At 46.7% G+C, this 22,547-nt stretch overlaps 1 protein-coding gene across 3 annotated transcripts in view; it reads left to right on the top strand.

Annotated features, from left to right (window-relative positions):
* asic2 (acid-sensing (proton-gated) ion channel 2) overlaps positions 1-2,501 on the top strand; it is a 332,386-nt gene extending 329,885 nt beyond the window's left edge. For all 3 annotated transcript variants that reach the window (XM_076995766.1, XM_076995763.1, XM_076995756.1), the window contains exon 11: positions 1-2,501. This exon is cut by the window's left edge and continues 235 nt beyond it. The gene's annotated coding sequence lies outside the window, so the exon portion shown is untranslated.
* The last annotated feature ends 20,046 nt before the right edge of the window (positions 2,502-22,547 follow it).

The raw sequence follows: 22,547 nt of genomic DNA, 5'->3' as shown, positions 1-22,547 counted from the left end.
CACTACAGTGGACCTGAGTGCTCCAGCAAACAGCATGAGGACAACAAGCACACACACACTCACACACTCACACATACACACACACACACACACTTACACACTCACACACATACACATGCTTACACACACACACACACGTACACACTCACACACATACAAACCACACACACATACACATGCTTACACACACACACACACACACACACACACACTCACACACACTCACAGACACACTTACACACTCACACACACACTTACACACACACATTCCTGTGGCTCCCTTTGCTCCAAGCCAAAGCTGCAGGAGTAGAGTTGAGATGTTAAAGACGATTCCAAACCAATCCTGCGTTTGTGAATATGCCCTTTCCTCTGGACCTCGGAACGCCATGTCACGCCTCTCCTCTGCTTAATGAAGTCTGCTGCCAGAACACAGAGACCTGTGACCATGGACAACATGACCGACCTCTCCTGACCTCTCTTGACCTCTCCTGACCTCTCCTGACCTCTCCTGCATGTGTGTGTGTTTCCGGCTAAGGCGTTCCCTCTCGCTTTTATCTCACTGAGTGCTATGCTGCTTCTGTCGTGCCGTTTATCTGTTGCCGTGTGTGTTTGTGTGTGATTGGTCAGTTTGATGCCTCTAGGGGTGTGTCTCACCCCCTATACATCAGTCTGGCCCCTTTTCCTCCTTCACTCGTTTTTTAATATGATCCCGTGTGTGTGTGTTTATTTAACAGAATCCAAAAACTACTGGACATCAGACTATCAGCTCTGCCATTGTAACGCCATCTGTAGTGACCTTAACGTATTGCAAGGGGAGTTATCGTATCGTGAGGGGAATTATTATATCATGAGGGGAAGTATCATATCATAATGCGGGTTATTACATCGTGAGGGGAGTTATCTCATCGTGAGGGGAGTTATACCATGAGAGCAGTTTTCTTGAGGAGTGTTATCATGAGGGGAGTAACACATCATAAGGGAAGTTATCATATCATGTGGGAGTTATCACATGCTGAATGGAGTTATCATATCATGTGGGGGTTATCACATGCTGAATGGAGTTATCATATCATGTGGGAGTTATCACATGCTGAATGGAGTTATCATATCATGTGGGGGTTATCACATCCTGAATAGAGTTATCATATCATGTGGGGGTTATCACATGCTGAATGGAGTTATCGTATCATGAGGGGGTTATCACATGCTGAATGGAGTTATCATATCATGTGGGGGTTATCACATGCTGAATGGAGTTATCATATCATGTGGGAGTTATCACATGCTGAATGGAGTTATCATATCATGTGGGGGTTATCACATCCTGAATAGAGTTATCATATCATGTGGGGGTTATCACATGCTGAATGGAGTTATCATATAATGAGGGGAGTTATACCATGAGGGGAGATATCACATCGAGTTGTGTGGTTTGATTTAGTCGACAATAAAATGTGAGGTTTCTTTTCCCTTTAGGTAATTTCTGTATGTTTTTTTCACTTCACCTTTTTTATTCTAATTGGGAAAAGCATTAATATCACACTCTAGACTAGACTGGAGTAAACAGGTCAAACAGAAATTTCCCTGTAGTCATAAATACTTTGTTCTACCCAGCAGAATTAGAAGTCTTACTCAGAATGTTTTAAATTGTAATAGGGTCCAAAATTATTTGCCTCATCATTAACTATATATTTTGCTCATTGCATATATCGAGTAGTATTAAGAAGAGATTAGAAGAGATTATGAAAACAGTGTACAAACTCAAGAACCGAATACATATTCTCTAGTGGCTATTAGAGTCAAATCTAATGGGACGTCAATTACAGTAGTGTACCACTATACCTCTGAGGCCGTCGTCCCAGGGAGACAATGAGACTTCACACCGTTTCCTGCGCACTACTGTATATGTGTGTATTCAGCAGTTCCAGCTCCGCCCACTTCCCTGCCCCAGCCAATCCTGCGCACACCGTCTCTGCTGCTTGTTGTGTTATTGTACGTGAGACATTACAGATAAATTTGCCACATCATTCTTACATTTTTCAGACATACTTTTGAACGTGCAGCTGTTCTATCTTGTCACTGCATCAAATGTTTTTGGATCAATAAATGTTAATCAGTTTAATTGCCAGTTCGTTTTTTTTTTTATCACTGACATATTTATCATCTCATGAAGTGACTCCAAGTCTGTCTGTACAGAATGGATGTTTGCCCAAAGGCCAAATGCATAACATTTTCAGAAAATCCATTGAATACACCAGGACTACACAGCCTATCGGCAAACAAACAGAGTGAAAGCATAAAGCATGCTGTCATGAACCCAGCTGGGACTTCACTGCTCTCTACACACATCTCAGCTCCTTGGAACACACAGCACTGCTACCAGCCACAGGCTTCCTGAACAAACAACGTCACCAGGCGAAACTGACAACTCTGTGATGCCTGCACATGCCCGGGAGGCCTCTCTCTCCACCTATCCACTCCTCCGCTCCTATCCCCTATCCCCGCCCCTATCCCCGCCCCTATTCCCGCCCCTATTCTCGCCCCTATCCCCCACCCCTATCCTCGCCCCTATCCCCGCCCCTATCCCCGCCCCTATCCCCCACCTCTATCCTCGCCCCTATCCCCACCGCCTATCCTCGGCCCTATCCCCGCCCCTATCCCCCACCCCTATCCTCGCCCCTATCCCCGCCCCTATCCCCCACCCCTATCCTCGCCCCTATCCCCCGCCCCTATCCCCCACCCCTATCCTCGCCCCTATCCCCGCCCCTATCCCCCACCTCTATCCTCGCCCCTATCCCCACTGCCTATCCCCACCGCCTATCCTCGCCCCTATCCCCGCCCCTATCCCCCACCCCTATCCTCGCCCCTATCCCCGCCCCTATCCCCCACCCCTATCCTCGCACCCAATCCCCACTGCCTATCCCCACCGCCTATCCCCGCCCCTATCATTGCCCCTATCCCCGCCCCTATCATTGCCCCTATCCCCGCCCCTATCATTGCCCCAATCCCCGCCCCTATCATTGCCCCTATCCCCGCCCCTATCCCCCACTCCTATCCCCGCCCCATCCCCGCCTCTATCCCCGCCCCTATCCCCCACTCCTATCCCCACCCCATCCCCACCCCATCCCCGCCTCTATCCCTGCCCCTATCCCCTATACCCCACCCCTATCCCCACCTATACCCAACTCCCTCCCTCTCTCTCTCTCCCATCTCTCCCTCTCCTCTCTCCCTCTCCTCTCTCCCTCTCCTCTCTATCTCTCTCCCTCCCTCTTTCTCTCCCTCTGCCTCTCTCTCTCTCCTCTTTCATTCTAATACACCTCATGTTCTCTTTCAGCCCACTGAGGTGAGGAACTGTCAGACACTTCTAGAAATGGTATTATTTATATTTTGAATTTATTTTCTTTTCAGCAGTTACTGTGGGAGTCCTTTTCATTAAATGATATGCATCTGTGTTTTTAATGTGATTAAATCAAGATCTTTTTTCTTTCATTGTTTACTGTGTCTTCTCTTTATTTATTTTTAATTCTATTGTCTCTAAGAGAGAGAGGCAGAGAAAGAGAGAGAGAGAGACAAAGAGAGAAAGATAGAGATTTTTGACACCTGGACAAAAGCAGTTTGGATATATGAATGAATGGTCAACTATCCCACCAGCATACAGCTCTACAGATAACCCAATAATGCAGATTAACCTGATCATTCAGATTAACCCAATAATTCAGATTAATCTGATCATTCAGATTAACCGAATAATTTAGATGAATCTGATCATCCAGATTAACCTGATCATTCAGATTAACCCGATAATTCACATCCGAGGACTCACTGTATCATGCTGGTACCGTCATACATGATTCAGGTCATTCATCATGTCATACATGATTCTTAACACATGGATGGGAAATTTGGAACATGCTGAGAAGTTACGTTTAGTACTTCACAACTGTATGTAAAGAAATTTATGAAGATTGCAATGAGTGCTTATATTATTCAGGGTTTTCAGGATGCACAGATCCTCCACAGAGAGTCAGGGAACATCAGGCATGCTGCTCGTGTTCAGTGCTTAATGAGAAGTATCGGGCATAGCCAAGAAATCATCGATAAAGTGGCTGTGTTTACCCAAAAGCACAAGGTCTGTGAAGGCAATTCGATAATAAGTGTTCAACTGTAAGACTAAAGATCCTGGATCATAAAACAGTTCAATAATAAGTGTTCGACTATCAGATTAAATGCTTTCATCTTAATAACGAAGGTGTTTGTATGTTTGTTAGCTTGTCTGCTAATTAGCATCTTGCTATTCACATTTATAGCAATTATTAAGCCTGTAAATTGTTGTTGTTGTTGTTGATGATGATGATGCTGTTTGTGATTAGTTGAAATTAGCATGTTCTAACTTAATACTAATTACAGCGGTCCAGCCCTGTGGTTCTGAAGAGTTTCTCTATGGCAGCTCTTAGTGTATGTGAGCCACATGAAGTCACAAACTGTTAAAAAGGAACTCCAGGCTGGTTGAGGTCAAAGGTCTGTTCAAACCAGATTCAAATCATGATCAGACGCAAACCCTATCCCAGTCCACCCCACTATCCCCAACACACCCCACTATCCCCAACACACTCCACTATCCCAACACACCCCACTATCCCAGTACACCCCACTATCCCCAACACACCCCACTATCCCAGTACACCCCACTACCCCAGTACACCCCACTATCCCAACACACCCCACTATCCCTGTACACCCCACTATCCCCAACACACCCCACTATCCCAATACACCCCACTATCACCAACAAACCCCACTATCCCAATACACCCCACTATCCCCAACAAACCCCACTATCCCAGTACACCCCACTATCCCCAACACACCCCACTATCCCAATACACCCCACTATCCCTAACAAACCCCACTATCCCAGTACACTCCACTATCCCAACACACCCCACTATCCCCAACAAACCCACTATCCCAGTACACCCCACTATCCCCAACACACCCCACTATCCCAATACACCCCACTATCCCCAACAAACCCCACTATCCCAGTACACTCCACTATCCCAACACACCCCACTATCCCAGTACACCCCACTATCCCCAACAAACCCCACTATCCCCAACACACCCCACTATCCCCAACACACCCCACTATTCCAGTCCACCCCACTATCCCAGTACACCCCACTATCCCAGTACACCCCACTACCCCAGTACACCCCACTATCCCAGTCCACCCCACTATCCCCAACACACCTCACTATCTCAGTACACTCCACTATCCCGAACAAACCCCACTATCCCAATACACCCCAATATCCCCAATACACCCCACTATCCCAGTACACCCCACTACCCCAGTCCACCCCACTATCCCCAACACACCCCACAATCCCAGTTCACCCCACTATCCCAACACACCTCACTACCCCAGTATACCCCACTATCCCAACACACCCCACTATCCCAGTACACCCCACTATCCCAACACACCCCACTATCCCAACACACCCCACTATCCCCAACACCCCACTATCCCAGTACACCCCACTATCCCAGTACACCCCACTACCCCAGTACACCCTACTATCCCAGTACACCCCACTACACCCCACTATCCCAGTACACCCCAATATCCCCAACACACCCCACTATCCCAGTACACCCCACTACCCCAGTACACCCTACTATCCCAGTACACCCCACTACCCCAGTACACCCCACTATCACAAGTACACCCCACTACCCCAGTACACCCCACTATCCCAGTACACCCCACTACCCCAGTACACCCTACTATCCCAGTACACCCCACTACCCCAGTACACCCCAATATCCCCAACACACCCCACTACCCCAGTACACCCCATTATCCCAGTAGATGTACAACATTTACAAATTGCAAATAGTAATGCTCATAAATCTGGGGCAGCTGAGAGGGTTTTTGCTTCTTCATTTTATAAGGATGCATGTAGTCTTCAAGGATTTGGCAGAGTGAGTTCAAATGAATTATTCATTTTAAATGTACAGCATGCTTAAATTGCAGATATGAAACATTTCAAGCTACGGCCATGCGTTTTTCATTTATTTAATTTTGTTACTTGTTTTTTTCTTTCAAAGATAAATTTATGTATGAAGCACCAAGCATCTGTAATTGAATGTGTTGTTCCTACTCTTCCATTCAGCATGCTTTCTTGCATCAAAAACCATACAAGTCACAGTAAAACACTTCCAGTAGGAAGAGTGGTTAAAGGAAGCATAGAATACCATTAGGCATTTCTTGTGTCCTGTTAAGTCAGGATGCCGTTACACTTCCCTGTGGGAAATAACTGCATAAGAAATACAAAGGGCCTAGTTTAACCAAAACAAGCAGGCAAGCCCAGTTTAACCAGACTGCCACATACTACTGTGCGTCTTTCATGCAAGTGTCACCAGCACATGTGAAGCCCCTGGGAGTCTGTGACAGAAACGCACTCTGAGGGCTTTTCTTACAGCTGAGAAACCTGGATCATCCAATGACCCTTGACCCAATAACCCTTGCTATCTTCATGACTCATCTTCTGCCTTGTGTATAAACATTGTGAACAATAAATATTAGCCAAATATTAGAGCATTTGTTTTTGCATTTTGCCTGTAAAGAATTGTCTCTCAGGGAATAGCAGACAGGGCACATCTCAATCGGGGACCTTCCAGCCTCAATGAGGACCTTCCAGCCTTAACGAGGACCTTCCAGCCTCAATGAGGACCTTCCAGCCTTAACGAGGGCCTTCCAGTCTTAACAAGGACCTTCCAGCCTCAATGAGGACCTTCCAGCCTTAACGAGGGCCTTCCAGCCTCAATGAGGACCTTCCAGTCTTAACAAGGACCTTCCAGCCTTAACGAGGACCTTCCAGTCTCAACAAGGACCTTCCAGCCTCAATGAGGACCTTCCAGCCTTAACGAGGGCCTTCCAGTCTTAACAAGGACCTTCCAGCCTCAATGAGGACCTTCCAGCCTTAACGAGGGCCTTCCATCCTCAATGAGGACCTTCCAGCCTCAATGAGGACCTTGCAGCCTTAACGAGGACCTTCCAGTCTCAACAAGGACCTTCCAGCCTCAATGAGGACCTTCCAGCCTTAACGAGGGCCTTCCAGTCTCATCAAGGACCTTCCAGCCTCAATGAGGACCTTCCAGTCTTAACAAGGACCTTCCAGCCTTAACGAGGACCTTCCAGCATTCAGAACAGAACTGGAGAGTCATGCAGCCTACATGCTGATGCAGGAAAATCAGTCCTCTACCAGTGTTATGGTTCCAGTAAGTGGTGTGAAATGTATGTGTATGTGTGTGTGTGTGTGTGTGTGTGTGTGTGTGTGTGTGTGTGTGTGTGTGTGTGTGTGTGTGTGTGTGTGTGTGTGTTTAGGGAAATCAATAGGCAAGAGCGAACCTGCACAGGCTGCTTAATTTTCTAAGCAGGTTTTGACAATAGTCCCCCTAAGCTAAATATCAGACATGGCTGTTTATGCTAGCACCCCAGCAGAAGCCACAAAACACCACAGTTCACTTCACTTCATGCTTATTGTCATTAATCAGTAACATCGTAATGGAAAGTGTAGTCAACAGCCTAATGCTACAAACAATGACAGGCGTGGTAGAAACAGCAGACCAGACCGCGCTACACCACGCAAAATGTGCGAAAGGGTGTTTCATTCTTATTCATGGTTACCATGGTGATAATCAGCGCATGGGTGCCTACTTACCTCTGTGCTAAATTCACCTGTGCCATAGGTGACAGCCAATCAACAAGTAAAAGAGACCATACGTTACAAACCCTCACCAGGAGACCAACATTATGCTGAAAACTGCCAGTTATATAAAATGTAATGCATTTGTCACTTTCACCAGACAGGGAGGTTCACAATAGCCTGCTGTATATTGGTAGCACTTTACATTAAGTGTTGACTAACATGAAGTTAACATGAAGAACACATGAAGTAACAATAATTAACTAATGTTAAGTAAACATGTAACAGTTGCATTAGTTAACACAGTTTTTATTTGAAGTGCAGAGTAATGAACACTGAGGGATGCGTTTGATTACATGATGATGAACTGCAGTACTTCATTAATAATAATTAACCAATATTAAGTAAATATGTAACAGTACTTCATTAATAATAATTAACCAATATTAAGTAAACATGTAACAGTACTTCATTAATAATAATTAACCAATATTAAGTAAACATGTAACAGTACTTCATTAATAATAATTAACCAATATTAAGTAAACATGTAACAGCCCCATTAGTTTGTGTTCTTGCCTTTTACTCATGTGACAGTGATTCTCATACACACATAAAAGCTTAATGGGCTGTAATGACACTTAAGCAGTGGTAGCTACTAACTTGTTTTATTTACACACATCCATTGACTGATGTAATGTTTTGTCCACTGTATTTTTAAGCAATAGCACATTTACTTCTGCCTGCTGCTTCTCCCCAGTTCCAGTCAGTCATTGGTGGTTTGTTGCGTGTTGGGGTTTTATTGTGTGATCTCACTGAGGTGGATCGGCTCCGTTTTGGCTCCTTGTTGCTCGCACCTCCCATTTTGGAGCTTTAGTGTTTTAGTTTGGAGCAAAAGCTAAAAAAATAAAAAGCTAAAAAAAAAAAAAGTATGGACGCACTTCAGGTCCTATGCTGATAGATTCTGGATATTACTTATGTATGTAAATCAGTACAATGTAATATATTCCTTTACGCGCACACCGATATGTTACATTCTGATGTATAAACCGGATTCCAAAAAATTTGGGACACTAAACAAATTGTGAATAAAAACTGAATGCAATGATATGGAGGTGCCAACATTTAATATTTTATTCAGAATAGAACACAAATCACATATTTGAAATTTAAACTGAGTGAATGTATAATTTTAAGGGAAAAATATGTTGTTTCAAAATTTCATGGCGTCAACAAATCCCAAAAAAGTTGGGACAAGGCCATTTTTACCACTGTGTGGCATCCCCCCTTCTTCTTACAACACTCAACAGACATCTGGGGACAGAGGAGACCAGTTTCTCAAGTTTAGAAATAGGAATGCCCTCCCATTCATGTCTAATACAGGCCTCTAACTGTTCAATCGTCTTGGGCCTTCTTTGTAGCACCTTGCTCTTTATGATGCGCCAAATGTTCTCTATAGGTGAAAGATCTGGACTGCAGGCTGGTCATTTCAGTAGCCGAATCCTTCTCCTACGTAGCCATGATGTTGTGATTGCTGCAGAATGTGGTCTGGCATTATCTTGTTGAAAAATGCAGGGTCTTCCCTGAAAGAGATGACATCCAGATGGGAGCATATGTTGTTCTAGAACCTGAACATAGTTCTCTGCATTAATGGTGCCTTTCCAGACATGCTGTCACGTGCGGCTACGCCCCCTCTCGTAGCTGTCACTCTGGGTTCCCTCATGTCCGTGTTCCCTGCCTGTTTGTCCCGCCCTGCTCGTTTGTCTTCGTGTTTCCTTGTTTGTTGCCACGCCCCTGTGTCATTGTCATCACCTGTCCCTAGTTTAGTCCTGTGTATAAAAGCCCCTGTGTCTCCCTTGTCCCTTGTCGAGTATTTTTGATTCCTTGTTTGATTGTGTCTGTGTTGATCACTATACCTGACCGTTGATTGTTCCTGCCTTTTTGATCCAGTGTCTGTACTCGTGTCCCCTGTCTTGGTAATGCCTGTTTTTGCGTGTTATTCGGACTGCCCTCCCGTTATCGACCCGGACTGGTTATCTGACGACGAGTATGGAATGTTCTGCAATAAATCTCGCTCCTCTCAGCGGTTGTGTCCGTCTCCTCGCTCCGTGGCGCAAGCCACGTTACAGAATACTCGACCATACAAGGACACAGCGAGAGAGCGAGACTCTGGTAAGTTCAATCGCTGTAATGAGATGTTGGCTGGTTTAATTCGGTTCGACTCTCCGGTATTACAGCGTGAACAAACCAGAGACAGGAATTCCCCTTGCGCTGTGGGTACAGGGGAGTCTCGTCACTATAAAAACAAAGCGAAATCACTTTCGGTTTCCAGCTTTTGCGACGAGCTCCCTGATAAGCGCTATGTGTCTGCCCAACTCCAACCTGTAGCGCGAGATTCGGGTAGACGGAATGAATGTGCAGACGAGCGTTGGCTTGGCTCTCGGTTGGCTTCCAAAAGCCATTGTGAACTCCCGATACCTCCGACGAGGCGGAGTCACAATGAAAGCCACCGAGAAGCAGTTGTGTCTGTATGTTCTTCCAGGCGCAGACCAGACCGGGGAAGGAAGAAGACCACGGCCCCGGTTCAGAGCCCCGCTGCCACAACGCTTGAGGTCGTCACTTACCCTGAGGAGCTCCTCCCTCCTCTGATCCTGCCAGCTTCTCCCCTTAAAACGGCAAAGAATTTTTTGGGGGGGAGTAGTGGACACTCACGGCAGGAGTGGCCGACTCCGCCCCCCGGTGACGTCAGTATGGCGGTTCCGCCCCCCGGTGACGTCAGTATGGCGGTTCCGCCCCCCGGTGACGTCAGTATGGCGGTTCCGCCCCCCGGTGACGTCTGCCCGGTGGTTCCGCCCCTCGAGGACGTCTGCCCGGTGGTTCCGCCCCCCGAGGACGTCAGCCCGGTGGTTCCGCCCCCCGAGGACGTCAGCCCGGTGGTTCCGCCCCCCGAGGACGTCAGCCCGGTGGTTCCGCCCCCCGAGGACGTCAGCCCGGTGGTTCCGCCCCCCGAGGACGTCAGCCCGGCGGACACAGCCCCCGAGGACGTCACTATGGCTGTCACGCCCCCCGAGGGCGTCTCACCCACGCCGGTTCCTGTCTCCGCGACCCAGGAGGGGTCGTCCACGCCGGTTCCTGTCTCCGCGACCCAGGAGGGGTCGTCCACGCCGGTTCCTGTCTCCGCGACCCAGGAGGGGTCGTCCACGCCGGTTCCTGTCTCCGCGACCCAGGAGGGATCGTCCACGCCGGTTCCTGTTCCCGCTGCCTGTCTGCCGGTTCCTGTTCCCGCTGCCTGTCTGCCGGCTCCTGTTCCCGCTGCCTGTCTGCCGGCTCCTGTCCCCGCTGCCTGTCTGCCGGCTCCTGTTCCCGCTGCCTGTCTGCCGGCTCCTGTCCCCGCTGCCCGCCAGCGGGCCCCGCCTGTCCCCGCTGCCCGCCAGCGGGCCCCGCCTGTCCCCGCTGCCCGCCAGCGGACCCCGCCTGTTGCCCCTGAGACTGTGCTGCCCCCTGTTGGGCATGGACTTTGTGTTCCCCCTGCTCCGTCATGTGCCTCCTATGTTCCGTTGCCTGTGTTCCCCTTGCTCCCTGGTCCCATCCCTGGTTTTGTTTTGGTCCCTGTCCCCGTGGTTGTGTCTGTCAGGGTCTGTGTTCCTGTTCCCGTGTCTGGTTCTTGTGGTGTCGTCTCTGTCCCGGTCCCCATGTCGGTCCCCCAAGTCCTGACCCACTTTGTTCCTGTGCCGGTCTCAGTCGTCCACGCCGTGTTTGCCTCTGTCTTTGTCTCTGCCCTGTCCCCTGGCCCCACTCCTGTGTCTGTTCCCAGTCCTGTCCCGTCCGGCCCTGCTCCCGTGCCTCGCCCGGTCCCTGCCTGTGTTGCCATGCCCCAGCCCAGCTCCTGGCCAGTCTCTGTTTCCCCTGTCTCTGTCCTGCCTCAGGCTCCTTGTCCTGCCTTGCCCGGTCTTGTCTGTCCCGTAGCGTCCTGTCCCGTGTCCCCTATCCCTCGCCGTGTACCGTGGTTCCCCGTCCTGTCCGAGTCTGGTTCCTGTCTTGTCTGCCCTTGCGTGCCCCGGAGTGGCACGCTTTGAGGGGGGGTTCTGTCACGTGCGGCTACGCCCCCTCTCGTAGCTGTCACTCTGGGTTCCCTCATGTCCGTGTTCCCTGCCTGTTTGTCCCGCCCTGCTCGTTTGTCTTCGTGTTTCCTTGTTTGTTGCCACGCCCCTGTGTCATTGTCATCACCTGTCCCTAGTTTAGTCCTGTGTATAAAAGCCCCTGTGTCTCCCTTGTCCCTTGTCGAGTATTTTTGATTCTTTGTTTGATTGTGTCTGTGTTGATCACTATACCTGACCGTTGATTGTTCCTGCCTTTTTGATCCAGTGTCTGTACTCGTGTCCCCTGTCTTGGTAATGCCTGTTTTTGCATGTTATTCGGACTGCCCTCCCGTTATCGACCCGGACTGGTTATCTGACGACGAGTATGGAATATCCTGCAATAAATCTCGCTCCTCTCAGCGGTTGTGTCCGTCTCCTCGCTCCGTGGCGCAAGCCACGTTACACATGCAAGCTGCCCATGCTCATGCAACCCCATACAATCAGTGATGCAGGCTTCTGAATGGAGCGTTGATAACTTGGGTTATTCTTGCCCTCTCTGGTCTAGATGACATGGTGTCTATGGAGCTTTTTTAGTGTCACCAGAACCTGAACCTGAAACCATTATTACTTGAAAATAAAGTCTGTGAAATTCATTCAGGTATGCAAGTTAAATTTCAAGTTAAAATTCAGGTTCAGGTCGAAATTCAGGGTCAGGTTGAAATTCAGGGTCAGGTTGAAATTCGGGTCAGGAAATTTCAGGAAAGCATCCGGGATACTTAGGATGAGCAAACAAACTCAGAGCTAGTGGTCCATATTTAACTTCAAATCGTGACTTATCTGACCACAGAACAGTCTTCCATTTTGCCACACTCCATTTTAAATGACCTCTGGTCCAGTGCAAACGTCTGAGCTTGTGGAGCTTGCTTAGAAATGGCCGCCTCTTTGCACTGTAGAGTTTCAGCTGGAAATGGCAGATGGCACAGTGAATTGTGTTCACCGAACGTACTCCCGGACAAAAAAATACCGTAACACTCGTTGAACGGTTTTCCGAACTCCTAAATGTCCAGCGCACGGGTGATCATGAGCTAAACCCAGGACTTGTGGCCGTAAATCAACTGGAACCACGATTTGACAAACAGTTGCCGTTTTCTCCGTGGAACCAGGGGGAGACCACTGCCTCATCAACACGTCATGAGACATGACATAGCAAGGACATTTATCGTCGATAGAATTCGCGTTGTTAATGCTATCAAAACACCCTGCTAACGAAGGATCTGCTCGTTGGGCTACGAGCAGTTGAGCGTGATCAACAGACGGAAGGGGAAAAGAAAGTTTTACAGCTGTAGCACTATGCAAAGACTTGACGTCGCTCTGAACATCTTGTGCTTGCGAAGTAACAGACAGAGGATCGGCTTTCGCCATAAACGAGTCCCCCAACTCAAGTACATCATTAAATTTTTTTCTCTGAGCACGAGTCATCACACACACTGGGAAGATTGTAGCTTCCTCAGGACCAACAGCCTCCACCACTGGAGGACTGTCCACAACTTCGGGAACAGGAAAAACAGCACCAGCTGCCAAATCATTCCCCATGATCAAGGAAACCCCGTTAATCGGCAGCTCCGAACAAATCGCAATCCTAACAGGACCCGTATATAAATCAGTGCATAAAAACACGCTATGCAATTGAAGCCTCCGTACACCCAATTCCACTCCTTGAACTAAGACATCACTTCCACAGTATGTATCAGCAGAAAACGGTAACACGCTATCCAACAATATAGATACGGCTGCTCCAGTGTCTCTGAGCCCAGTTATAGACTGCTTTTTGTCTGACCCATTAAATGAAACAGACCCGGAAAACATGAAGGGCTGGAAAGTAGGCTCGATCTCAGCTCTCTGTTCAGAAGACACAACACTGACAGCACTCACCGTCTTTGCTGCCCTACCAGCTTTTTGTTGCAACTTCGGACAGTTAGCGATGATATGTCCTCTCTCGTGACAGTAAAAACAGTCACGTTTGTCCACCGAGGGTACAGTAGACGTTGCTGGGGAGGGATTCGATGTCTTCCCTGCTCGCACTGGAACACGATTCCGAGACATGGAGGAGTTAAACACAATCTTGTGCGTTAAAACAAATTCATCTGCCAACACAGCAGCGGTAGCCAAACTACCTGCCTTCTGCTCATTTAGGTAGACTACCACCTTCTCATTAACACACTTCTTAAACTCCTCTACCAGGATCAATTCTTTAAGCTGCTCAAACGTAGTGGTGTCGCTAGCTGCACACCACTTCTCAAACAAAACAGACTTCTCCCTTGCGAATTCCACATATGTTTGGTTGTCCTTTTTCTCAAGGTTTCTAAATTTCTGTCTGTATGCTTCGGGAACTAACTCGTATGCCCGTAGGACAGTAGCTTTAACAGTATCATAATCAATGCTCGACTCAGGATCAAGGGAAGAGCATACTTCCTGAGCCGTGCCAACTAGTTTACATTGCACCATGAAAGCCCAGTGGTCTTTTGGCCATTTCAAGGTGGTGGCAACACGTTCAAATAAAGGAAAATAGGCATCTACTTTGGACTCAGTAAAAGTAGGTACCATACCAATTTGCCGACACATATCAAAATCTATTTCAACAGAAGTAGAGCGTACTGGAGTAATGGGTGTAGAGGATGTGCGAGGGGTGCGAGGCACCGGAATCGGCGCATTACTTCGAGAAGGGCTTTGCAAAGATAGTTTCCGAGGGAGAGGTACGGGGCGTTCAGATTCCATACTCAGCCTCTTTAACGCAATCTCTTTATCAGCCTCTATTTGTAATGCCCGTACCCGCAGCAACTCCTTTTCACGTTCCTGCTTCACTATTTCCAACTCCAACTCCTTTAGCTTAATTTCCATGAGGGGATATGCCCTAGGGGAGCAAACCGCTCCAGGATCTATGCGGCGTCCAACCGGTGAGCCCTCGACGGCCTCGGCCCTCGGCGAGCGCACAGTCGGACAAGCTGCAACAGCAAGATCGACGCTCCTTTCTGGCAATATCCCATTCTCAACAAGGCGAGCCTCTAATACCTCCTTAATTTCCCTCTTTGGGGCAGAACGAGGCACCGTTATATCAAAGAAATCGGCAATCTGTAATAAATCCACTTTCCGACACTTATCAAACTGTTCAATGAACGGGTAAACTGTAAACTCCAAAAAGTCAAACTCAGCCATGACGTCAGAATCGCTAGTACCCCAAACAGCCACCACAACAACCACAGCACAACCACCCCCACCCACAAAAAGAAACCCCCAACCAGAAAGAAAAGGACAACAAAAGGAGGACGAGCCCCCAATTCTGTTACATACCCCGTCTAGGTAGGGACTAGTAACAGAGAAAATGATACTGATGAACCGGTATATGATGAACGGTGACGGCCGAATGCCAAAAACACCCACAGAGACAGCCCGAATTGAATAGTTGAAAGATGTTTTATGTGGTATGTAAATATATAGGATGTACTGTATATTGAATGACATGAACAATAACACCAGGTAAACTTCAGGGTGACCCTCACTGAAAACAAAAACGAACAACAAAAGAAAACCCACTTGAAACAAAAACACAATGTCTCTCCTAACTCCCTGACTAATCAAACACACAGAACCAATCCCATAAACCAGAAACAAAACAGCCAGTCACCCTTACTACTGGTGCAATAGGTTATATATACAGATATATACAAATATACAAATGTAGATAGCAACTAGAACGAACCAACAATCGAATTATCAAATCTCAGAACTCTCAGAACAAGCACAAAACCGAGGCGTAGCCTGCTTCATCCATGTCCACATCCCCTTTTATGCTTCCTTTTCCACCTTCCTCCGTCGTCACGGTAAGCCGCATCAGGTGTGGAAGGCGAAAAACGGACGGCCCCTGCAAACAGTCTTAAACTGGTAGACTCACAATAGACACAGGCATAGCAGACAATGACAAAATGCACAACACACAATATGACTGAGGTCATAACACAATGCTTTCTGGAAGTATTCCTGAGCACATTCTGTTTTTCCTTGACAGTGGCGTTCCTGTTTGAGGTGCAGTGACGTTTAAGGGCTCGAAGATCATGAGCAACCAGTAGAGTTTTACGGCCTTGACCCTTACGCACAGAGATTGTTGCAGATTCTCTGAATCTTTTGATGATGTTATGTACGGTTGATGATGATGACTTAAAAGTATTTGCTATTTTACGCTGGGTAACACCATTCTGGTATTGCTATCACACTATCTTTCTGCGCAACAATGGTGGAATTAGTGGTCCTCTTACCATCTTGACTTCAGAGAGACACTGAAACTCTGAGCTCTTTTTATACCCAACCATGTTGATAGTTAATGTTACGTCCAGCTCCGCCCTCTTTCCCAGTCCTGTGTTCGTCTACCCTAGCCCCGCCTAGTTTTCCCGTTTCCTAGGTTTCCCTTTTGTCTGTCACGCCCCATTATATTCTACTCACATGTTTTGTGTTATTCCTTAGTGTTTCCATGTATTTATCCCCCGTCATTTCATTTGTTCCCTGTCGGTCATTGTCCTGGGTGTTAGTGTTTTGTGTCTTCCATGAGGTCTACTCTCTCCTTGTGAGCTCCCTCTAAAGATGTTCTATAGTGTTTAGATCTGGAGACTGGCTAGACCACTCCAGAACTGTTATATGCTTCTTATGGGGCCACTCCTTGGTTATCCTGGCTGTGTGCTTTGGGTCATTGTCATGTTGAAAGACCCAGACATCTTCAATGCTCTGACTGAGGGAAGGAGGTTGTTCCACAAAATCTCTCAATACATGGCCCTGGTCATCCTCTCCTTAATACAGTGCAGTCGTCCTGTCCCATGTGCAGAAAAACACCCCCAAAGCATGATGCTTCTAGCCCCATGCTTCACAGTAGGGACGGTGTTTTTGGGATGGAGCTCATCATTCTTTGTCCCCCAAACATGGCGAGTGGAGTTAAGACCTCAAGTTCTATTTTGGTCTCATCTGACCACAGAACTTTCTCCCATGGCTCCTCTGGATAATTCAAATGGTCATGGACAAACTTAAGACGGGCCTGGACGTGTGCTGATTTAAGCAGGGGAACCTTCTGTGCCATGCATGACTTTAAACTATGACGTCTTAGAGCATTACCCACAGTAACCTTGGAAACAGTGGTGCCAGCTCTCTTCAGGTCCTCTCGTGTAGTTCTGGGTTGATTCCTCACCTTTCTTAGGATCATTGCAATGCCACGAGGTGAGATCTTGCATGGAGCCCCAGTCTGAGAAAGATTCACAGTCACGTGTTTAGCTTCTTCCATTTTCTAATAATTGCTCCAACAGTTGATCTTTTTTCACCAAGCTGTTTGGCAATTGCCCCGTAGCTCTTTCCAGCCCTGTGGAGGTCTACAATATTGTCTCTGGTGTCTTTAGACAGCTCTTTGGTCTTAGCCATGTTAGTAGTTGGAGTCTTACTGATTACTTACTTACTCACTGTGTGGGGTGGACAGGTGTCTTTATGCAACTAACAACCTGCATAGAGTGGAGGTGGACTTTTTAGAGGCGGACTAACAGGTCTATGAGGGCCAGAATTTTTGCTGATTGGCAGGTGTTATTTGTTTTAGATTATGTCTATCACAGCAGACATGCACCTAAGATGAAAATTTCAGATCCCTCCATAATTTCTAAGTGGAAGAACTTGCAAAGTCGCAGGGTATTCAAATACTTATTTTCCTCAGTGTGTGTGTGTGTGTGTGTGTGTGTGTGTCTGTGTGTGTGTCTGTGTGGAGTGTGTATGAGAGATGTATGTATGTATGTATGTATGTATGTGTCTGTCTGTCTGTGTAGTGGGTATGAGAGAGATGTATGTATGTGTGTGTCTGTGTGGTGTATATTTGAAATGTGAAATGAAATGTGTGTGTGTGTTTGCATGACTATGTGGTGTATATTTGCATGGCTGTGTGGTGTGGGTATGAGAGAGATGTATGTGTGTGTGTGTGTGTGCATGTGTGTGTCGGGGAGGGGGGGGAGAAATTCTCACTCTGTTACTGTTTCTCTTACTGGAAACCCCTTGTTTTACTCTGATTTGCACCATCCGAAATAATTAGTCATAGTTCGGGACATATTTAACCTATCTGTTAACCGAAGAGACTGTCAGAGAGACCCTTGCTGATCATTTTGGTGTAATTGTGTGTAGTTTGACCCAATACTGTCAGATTTATGACAAGTTAAACACAGAGGCAAATTGTGAAAAAGGCAATTCTGATTTTGAGAAATTTGCATGGGAGCCAATGGGGCAGTTTTCTGTGCCTAGGGCCAAACAAATGTTCATAACTCTAAAACTAATTGATCAAATGATTAAATATTTAGTCCTGCCAGAAATTACATGTTTTTCTGCCATCTAAAATTTTAATGGAGCTTCTCTGTAAAGGTTTAAGGATTTTCACTCCATGACAACCGCAAAGTTTTTGGAGTATGCCGTCATGGCAACTGGCAGAAGTCATGCCAAGATCAGTGTAAACACAGCACATGAACTCTCAGGGCAGTGTAAACATGGCACCTGAACTCACAAGTCCATGTAAACACAGCACCTGAAGTGTCTGTTTCAGTGCCGTCAGCTTCTGTGAAGCAGAGCAGAGTGGAAGGGTGGAAGGTCAGCTCTGGTGGAAGGTCAGCTCTGGTGGAAGGTCACTTCCTGTTGGAAGGTCAGTTCTGGTGGAAGGTCAGTTCTGGTGGAAGGTCAGTTCTAGTGGAAGGTCAGTTCTGGTGGAAGGTCAGCTCTGGTGGAAGGTCAGTTCTGGTGGAAGGTCAGCTCTGGTGGAAGGTCAGTTCTGGTGGAAGGTCAGCTCTGGTGGAAGGTCAGTTCTGGTGGAAGGTCAGCTCTGGTGGAAGGTCAGCTCTGGTGGAAGGTCAGTTCTGGTGGAAGGTCAGCTCTGGTGCATTGTCAGCTCTGGTGGAAGGTCAGCTCTGGTGCATTGTCAGCTCTGGTGGAAGGTCAGTTCTGGTGGAAGGTCAGCTCTGTTGGAAGGTCAGTTCTGGTGGAAGGTCAGCTCTGGTGCATTGTCAGCTCTGGTGGAAGGTCAGCTCTGGTGCATTGTCAGCTCTGGTGGAAGGTCAGCTCTGGTGCATTGTCAGCTCTGGTGGAAGGTCAGTTCTGGTGGAAGGTGGAATGATGAATCTGGTGAGTGAATGAATGAATACTTATAAAGCACCTTTCAACATACCCAAGTTTGCTTTACAATTACAGTTTTATATCCAATCACACACTGGCGAGAAGTGGCAGCCAGTTGCACACAGTGTACTCTCCACTAGAAACCTCAACACTCACAGTGTACTTTCTACCAGAAACCTCAACACTCACACAGTGTACTCTCTACCAGAAATCTCAACACTCACACAATGTAATTTCTACCAGAAACCTCAACACTCACACAGTGTACTCTCCACCAGAAACCTCAACACTCACACAGTGTACTCTCTACCAGAAACCTTAACACTCACACAGTGTGCACTCCACCAGAAACCTCAACACTCACACAGTGTACTCTCCACCAGAAACCTTAACACTCACACAATGTACTTTCTAACAGAAACCTCAACACTCACACATGGTACTCTCTACCAGAAACCTCAACACTCACACAGTGTGCACTCCACCAAAAACCTTAACACTCACAGTGTACTCTCCACCAGAAACCTCAACACTCACACAGTGTACTCTCTACCAGAAACCTCAACACTCACACAGTGTGCACTCCACCAGAAACCTCAACACTCACACAGTGTACTCTCCACCAGAAACCTTAACACTCACACAATGTACTTTCTAACAGAAACCTCAACACTCACACATGGTACTCTCTACCAGAAACCTCAACACTCACACAGTGTGCACTCCACCAAAAACCTTAACACTCACAGTGTACTCTCCACCAGAAACCTCAACACTCACACAGTGTACTCTCCACCAGAAACCTCAACACTCACACAGTGTGCACTCCACCAGAAACCTCAACACTCACACAGTGTGCACTCCACCAGAAACCTTAACACTCACAGTGTACTCTCCACCAGAAACCTCAACACTCACACAGTGTACTCTCCACCAGAAACCTCAACACTCACACAGTGTACTCTCCACCAGAAACCTCAACACTCACACAGTGTAATCTCTACCAGAAACCTCAACACTCACTCAGTGTGCACTCCACCAGAACCCTCAACACTCACACAGTGTACTCTCCACCAGAAACCTCAACACTCACTCAGTGTGCACTCCACCAGAACCCTCAACACTCACACAGTGTACTCTCCACCAGAAACCTCAACACTCACACAGTGTACTCTCTACCAGAAACCTCAACACTCACACAGTGTACTCTCCACCAGAAACCTCAACACTCACACAGTGTAATCTCTACCAGAAACCTCAACACTCACACAGTGTACTCTCTACCAGAAACCTCAACACTCACACAGTGTGCACTCCACCACAGCAGCATTCTGGAGGATCACCGCTGGCTAGTGGCATTTCTGGTGCCCAGTGTGGGTGGGGCTTTGGGCTTTTAACTCTACTTGCTTGACTGTTCCCGACAGCTTCTATCTTCTCGCCATTAAAAGAGTCCTGACAGTCATCACATACACCTCTTTGGGGCATATTGTTCAGGCCCTGTTCTGCAGAGAAAAACTATATTAAGAAGCAACATGCAGGGGTTCTTATTGGATACTAACGCAGATATATTCAGCACATGAATACAGTGTTGTTCTTATGCAGTTCCGAACATGCATGTTAGAAGTTAATGGATTGGGTATATTAGGTGATGGTAATTCTGGTATGTGTAAATATACAAACATAACCATTGGTCTAAGGTTATATTTACAAATATAACTGTTGGTTTAAGGTTATATATACAAATATAGCATGGTTGTTTTAACGGCTTTGGCTTTGATTCTGTAATATAAACAGCAAGCTTTGAATCCACATATAAACAAAATGGATGTACAAATGACAAATGTAGTTCTTTCATGTAAAAAAGCGCTGTGTCAGAGCTAAATGATCACTTCATATGTTAGCTCTGTCACTGTTCACACAGCAGCGTTTGACATGGAATTACCTGGGCACCTACAAAACTTCAGCATTATAGCATGTTAGCATGTTAGCATGTTACCTCTAAAAATGCAATTGCTGAATGTAATATTTCATATTTACTAACCAGACTAAAATGATTTAGTGACCTGTGTGTACATGTGTGTGTGTGTGTACACGTGCATGTGTGTGTATACACATGTGCACGTGAGTGCAAGTGCTTTCTTCTGTGTATTTACACTACACTCACGTAAAACATCATTTTTACTTGTATTAATTATATATTTACATGTCGAAATTGGATTTCTGATATCAAGAAATAAGGGATAAAAAGCTAAACGATTTTGCCAGAAGCGCTTTGCTGATAGTAGATCAGCACCACGGACAGCATCACAATGTCTAACCAGAACAGGGAAGGCAGCCTGCCCCCTCATTACCAGGTGATGGTCTTCCCATTACATAGAGGGGAAAGCAGGAACGTTCAATACTTACAAACACTCTTTGCAATGTTCAATCACTGTTCTTTAAGTGTTTACAAACACTACTGTTGTTCAAAATGATTTATAGCACTTGCAGCAGTAAAGCAGAGAGTCTTACAGGCTTGATCACATTTCCCTGTGTTATGCTGAAATACGTAATATGCCTTTAAGTCCTGTGTGAATGCATAATGTTGACATGCTAATCTTGGAGTCTTAAATCTAGTGTTCATTCATCAACAACTCCAGTTACTTCTACTTCTGTTATGTCATTAAAGTTTTGGTTTATGAATGTGACATAGTAAAAATGAGACTCATGCGTTAGGACTGACTGGTTGAAGGACTGACTGGATGAAGAATGTTTGAGATTGAATAAAGAAGCTTCAGGAAAGTTGAATACAGAAGAAGATGTGATGAAGATGTGATGAAGATGTGATCCTGTACATCCAATGCACCAGTCGAACGTAAGAGTCAGGTCTCTCTCTCTCCCTCTCTCTCTCTCTCTCTTTCTCTCCCCCCCCTCTCTCTCTCCTGTCTCCTCTCTCTATCACTGCTCTCTGCTGATGACCTTCAAGAGAAGTAGTGTGATGTGAGGGTGTGTTTGGGATGCTGGCAGCTGTGAAAAGCATCACATTTGCATTTGTGAAGCCACTGCAAAACTGTGAGGTACGTGGAGATAAGCGGAGCAGTTCCTCTGCCCTCTAGTGGAAGTGGGATTATTCAGAACCATGCAGACCAAATGGGCTTTACATATATTTAATAAAGAAGCTGCAAGTTCAATTAAGCTAAGAGAGATCAGGGGCCATTACAGCACAAAGAATGAAGACAGAGCCTAGTGAAAAGCCTTACAAAACTGTCTGTGTAGGCAGGTGTGTGTGTGTGTGTGTGTGTGTGTGTGTGTGTGTGTGTTACTTTGATAGGAGTATCCAGATCTTTTCTGGATTTAGCTCCTTGCCTGATACAAGCCCAGCGGGCTGCCTGGGTTCTGCTCGTGGAGCTGCAGCGTTAACACCAGTCCCACACTGCTGTGTTTTGGACTTGCAAGACTTTGCGGGGATTTTGTTGAAAAGAAGGAATGACCAATTATCTTGACTCCACCAGACCTTATCAGAACAGAACATGATGTTCAGACTAACACAGACTTCATTCTCAAAGTCAAACTTAGTCCCATGATGTTTTCACCAGCACCA

The sequence above is a fragment of the Brachyhypopomus gauderio genome, chromosome 2 (genome assembly GCF_052324685.1).
Source record: "Brachyhypopomus gauderio isolate BG-103 chromosome 2, BGAUD_0.2, whole genome shotgun sequence".
Taxonomy (NCBI): Eukaryota; Metazoa; Chordata; class Actinopteri; order Gymnotiformes; family Hypopomidae; genus Brachyhypopomus; species Brachyhypopomus gauderio.
This window is presented reverse-complemented; position numbering and strand designations above follow the sequence as displayed.